Raw genomic sequence first — 5481 nt, 5'->3', positions numbered from 1 at the left:
TTGACACGCTAATTCAGCTACTGGACATATACATCAAAGAAATCAAAGACAGAAACAGGGTTCCAGCATGCATCAAAATATTCATACTAGTATTCTTTGTAGTAGCAAATAACTGGAAATAAAGTGAGGAACCACTGATTGAGGAATGGTTGAAAAAATGGTATATGAATATAATGGAATATTGGGTACAGTAAGAAATGGCAAATATGGAGAATTCAGAGAAAGATGGCAGTATCTGTGGTATTGAGATCTAATGTAGGGCAAAATAAGCCACAGTAATAGAATAATGGGGCAGCTATGCAGTGCAAAGGGCAGCTAGGTGGCAATGTGGATAGAGTCTGCAGTCAGGAAGACATCTTCACATGTTCAAATCTGGCCACTGACACTTAGTATGTGACTCTGGGCAAGTCACTTAATCCTGTTTGCCTCAGTTTCTTCATCTGTAAAATGAACTGGATAAGGAAATTACAAGCCATTACAGCATATTTGCCAAGAGAACCCGAAATGGGACTATGAAGAGCCAGACATGACTGAAAACAGCTGGACATCAAAATGGAATAATGTATACAATAATCACAATAATGTCAATGCAAAGATTGCTAAAAGGAAATTTAATTCTTTAATATGGGGACAAAATGAAAGTCCTGAAGAAGCAATGTAATGAGACATGTCCTTTCCCTCATGGAAGAAAGGTAGAGGAGTACTTGAAGAGCATGTTTCATATGTCAGTAAAGGTTTCCATGTTAGATATTTTTTCCTAATTATTTTTCTTTGTCCAGCAGAGGGTAAGTTGGTAGGAAATTCCTGTGATATAAAGACATAATACATCAGAAGGACATTAATATCTATCTCTATATCTTTTTGTCAGTCCCTATCCTTGACTTCTTTGCAACATCTGACAATGTTGAATAACCTCTGTCAGATCATTCCTTTTCGGTTTTCTTTGCTTCATCATCCTTGTTCCAGTCCTCATGGTTCTAGCTCTTAGTACCTCTCCTCTTCTCTCTCTCTAGTCTCTCAGTTTCATTAGTACCCATGAATTTAATAATAACTTCTATGCAATTTCTCCTAAACCCATCCTGATTCTGATTTTTTCCTGTTTCTATCAAAGACACCGACGAGGTTCAGGGGTGATGGGGACCCCAAAATACCGACAGTCTGGGTCGTGCTCGAATGAATTCGACTCAAACCTTCTTAAAGCCAAAGAAAACACAATTTATTAAAGATTCGCCAAATTGGGTTGTTTCTTAAGGAACCTAAGCATTTTGTGATGCTTGTATTCACAAGCGGGCCAGATAGAATCTCAGCTAGACAGAGTCTGAGCTGGACTGCTTCTGAGAGTCTTCATGGAGGTGAGATGGAACTTAAATACAGAAAAGAGTATAGGAGGGATCTGGGGGGTGGTCTGGTAGTCCAGGGTGATGGGAGGAGGGGTTTAGGAAGGGTCTTGAGGAGAAGTCAAGGAGGGAATACAAGGAGGGTCAAAGGCTGGAAACAGCTGGAGGCTATGAGGAGATATCAAACTAGGGGGTGCCTAGGTGGGAAGCAGGTGGGGCAATCAAGAGGTAACAGACAATGGCCACAGATTTGAGTATGAAAAGCCAGATTCTGTGAGGAAATACCAGGAGAGCTCAATGTGAGTATGAAAAGCCAGGTTAAGTGTGAGGAGATTCCAGGGGAGCTCAAGGAAGTTCCCATAGTCTGAACCCCATCAACACCATCATTCTTCTACTTATCCTGGTTCCCAACCTAGTAGTCATCCTTGTCTCTTTGCTGGCCTTTACCCCTTCAAAACCAATCAATTACCAAGTTTTTCCAATTTCAACCTCTCACAGTAAGAAATCTGTTGTTTAATAATTATAAAAAAATTGTGTATTTCTCTTTACTTATCATATAACACCTTTACTGAGGCCCTTAGTCCCTTTTACTTAGTGATGGATTTGTGTTTATCTCTTCCTCTCTTGTGATCAACAACTTATATTTGAAAGATTCAAGAATGTAGATGCAGTCCACAGAGCAAAATGATGCTCAAAAACAAAGCTGTGAGCATTGAATCCATCTTCCTTCCTTTCTCTTCAACTAGTCTTGCTCATTAGTTTTTAAAATTTTATTTTTTTATTCCTTTCCAAATAAGATTTTTTCTCACTCTTTTCATTATCTGTCCTTTCTGTCTATTTTAGACCCTCATTCTCTGATTTTATGATCCTTATAATTGTCTGGTCTTTCTCTTTTCTTTGTATTTGTCATGTAACCAAAACTTCCAAAATATCCATTCTTGTTATTTCTGAATTGAATTGTTAAATTAAACCACCACATGCCTTGGAGTTTGTAGTCTTGATCTTTTTCTGGAGGTGATCTGTGGATTCTTTCAAGTGGCATGTTGTTTTCCCTGTTGAGAAGTTCTGGGCAGTTTTCTTCTACTATTTCCTTCATTATGATGCTAAGGGTTGTGTGTGTGTGTGTGTGTGTGTGTGTGTGTGTGTGTGTGTATTTTTGTCCTGTCATGTTCGTCTGGGAGACCTATGATCCTTAGGGAGTCTTCATATATCCTGTCTTTGAAGTCAGTATGTTTTCCTTTCATAGTGAGTATATTTTCTTTCTTTTTCTTTTTTTGAAAATTCTAAATGATATATACCTTTATTTTTTCTTAGTTGACATTATTTGATAAATAAATCTAAAGAAAAGCAATTGTATATTAGGCACAGTTTCTGAGGAAGGGAATTGTTATTTGTCCAGTGAGTGCTTTGTAGTTGTTGCTTTCCTTACTTAGCTATTATCCTCAGTTGTATGTGTTTCTCCCAATAGTGTAATAATGATTTCTTCATTAAACTTGTAGGCAGGGTGTTGCTGGGTTCTGCCCATAATGCCTCCTATCCACCTCTTCACTGTTATCTTTCTAATGATGTTTTCAGCCGTGTGGTCAAATGTTTTCAATGACAATGAACACGGCATCAAAGTCAACTACCGTACCGATGATAAGTTCTTCAATTTGAAAAGGCTACAAGCCAAGACCAAAGTGGAGGGAGTGTTGGTGCATGATTTTCTGTTTGCAGATGACTGTTCACTCAATACAGCTTCTGAAGCTGAGATGCAACAAAGTATGGATCAATTATCTGGTGCCTGTGCTAATTTTGGCCTAATAATTAACACCAAGAAAACACAGGTACTCCATCAGCCACCACCACACCATCCATACATGGAACCATTGGTTACAACAAATGGAGAAGTGTTGAATACTGTGGATAAGTTCACTTACCTTGGTAGTGTACTTTCTAGGGATGTACTCATTGACAATGAGGTTGATGCATGCATTGCCAGAGCTAGCTCAGTGTTTAGGAGGCTCCAAAGAAAAGTTTGGAAGAGAAGAGGTATTAGACTGACTACCAGACTGAAGGTTTACAGAGCTGTTGTGCTGACCTCATTGTTGTATAACTACAAAACAAGGACAGTCTACCAGCACCATGCCAGGAAACTGAATCACTTCCACCTGAACTGTCATAGGAAGATTCTGAGGATCACCTGGCATGATGAGGTACCAGACACTGAAGTCCTTGCTCAAACTGAACCGCCAACTATTCAAACTATGCTTCCGAGAGCACAATTCTGATGGCCTGGCCATGCTGTTCAAATGCAAAATGGACACTTGCCAAAAAGACTTTTATGGAGAACTCACATGGGGCAGACAATCACATGGTTGTCAGAAGAAGCGATACAAGGATACTCTCAAGGTCTCTCAACAACTTTGAATTTGACTATGCAAGATGGGAGACGCTGAAACAGAACCTCTCAGCATGGTGTGCCCACAGCAGAAAGGGTGCTGTGCTCTATGAGCAAAGCAGAACTGAGACAGCACAAAGGAAACATAGGATGCACAAATTTGGAGTAACCACCCCAAATGTTCACATGGATTATCTGTGCCCAATCTGTGGTAGAGCATTCTAAGCTCCTATTGATCTGAGCAGCCACAGTTGGACACACTGAAACTTCACTTTATCATGGTGATATCATTTTGGTCCACTTTGAGAATGAAGCACAACAACCAACCAACTGACCAAACACCAGATTTCTGCATTCATCTTGGTCTCTGGGTGTCTTCTATAAAGGAGTTTCTCACTGGTTTCTGGGCTGTCACACTGGCTGTTGATGTCTGCATTTATTCACTCCTCTTGCACTTCTGTTGTTTGAAAAGCAAATAATCTATTCAATTCTTATTTTCTTTCTAAAAATCTATCAAACTCTTCTTTATTGTTGAACATGCATTTTTTTTTATCATGTATCCTGAGCTCCAGTGTTCTTCAGAACACATTATTCTATTCCCTCCTCCTTTTTCTAGTGGGTGTGGAATCGTCTTGTGTTATTCAAATGTCCTTTCCTTTGTATTTGAAGGTCTTTCTCCCAATAGCTTGTGGAACTTGTTGTTTCTGAATTGAATTGTTAAATTTAACCACCTTGTCTTGGAGTTTGCAGCCTATGGTTTTTTCTTGATCTGTGGATTTTTTCAATTGGACCTTGATTTTCTATGTTCAAAAGTTCTGAACAATTCTCCCCTATTATTGCCTTCATTATGATGTCAAGATATTTTGTCCTGTTATGTTTTTCTGGGCGACCTGTGATCCTTAAATTGTCTTTATGTGTCCTGTTTTTGAGATCCACATGTTTTGCTTGCATAGTGAGCATATTTTGTTTTAATATTCCTGTTTTTTACTTCTCTTCTAGTGTTTGCAATCCCAAACTATTGTTCTGTCTTTTGTTTCTTTGGTGAAGCTTGCCATTATAGATTCAAGTTTTTTTTTTAATCTGCTCATTATTTTTGCTGTGCGGGACATAAATTCTGCTCTCATAATTCTCATTTCTCATTTAAAATACTCAGGAATATTGTGTTGTGGTTTTGTATTTTCCTTAAATTCCACAGGGTCTTTTGTCTCATCAAGAGTTGGATCATTTTCTTTCATTGTGCAGTATTTATTCATACAAACCTGAACAGGTTTACTAGATCTGGAGGCCACATTTCCTTCTGTTGCTACTGTTTCTCCTATTGATTTATCTCTTTATGTTCAGGGTCATTGGCATTTCTTCTACCTGAAATCTTTAATATTGTCAGTCTTGTTTTTCTCCTTTATTTTCCTTATCGTTCATTTCTGACTCCTTCCCCTCTGATTGTGGTTTCCATGGGGTCTAGATCTCAAAATGTCTCAGCCTCATCTTGTTCTGAGTAGTTCATTGTTCATTATCCTAGGTCTCTGCCTCAATCTACTTTTGGGTGGTCAGAATTGGCCATAGCTAAATCCTGTGCCCTTCCCTCAAGATTGCTAGAGTTCTACATTGCTCTCTACATGCACACTTTCTTGTCCTGGTAAACTGTCCTACTCCCTCTGTTCCTTAGCTTTCTGGCCCAGCACTGGAAGTTCAGAATCTGCTTTTCCTGTCACTGGCAGAGGCTGCTTTCTCTGTTTCTTGCAGAGGCTGCCTTTTCCTGGCACC

The sequence above is a fragment of the Notamacropus eugenii genome, chromosome 3 (assembly GCF_028372415.1).
Source record: "Notamacropus eugenii isolate mMacEug1 chromosome 3, mMacEug1.pri_v2, whole genome shotgun sequence".
Taxonomy (NCBI): Eukaryota; Metazoa; Chordata; class Mammalia; order Diprotodontia; family Macropodidae; genus Notamacropus; species Notamacropus eugenii.
Note: the sequence above shows the minus strand (reverse complement) of the source record.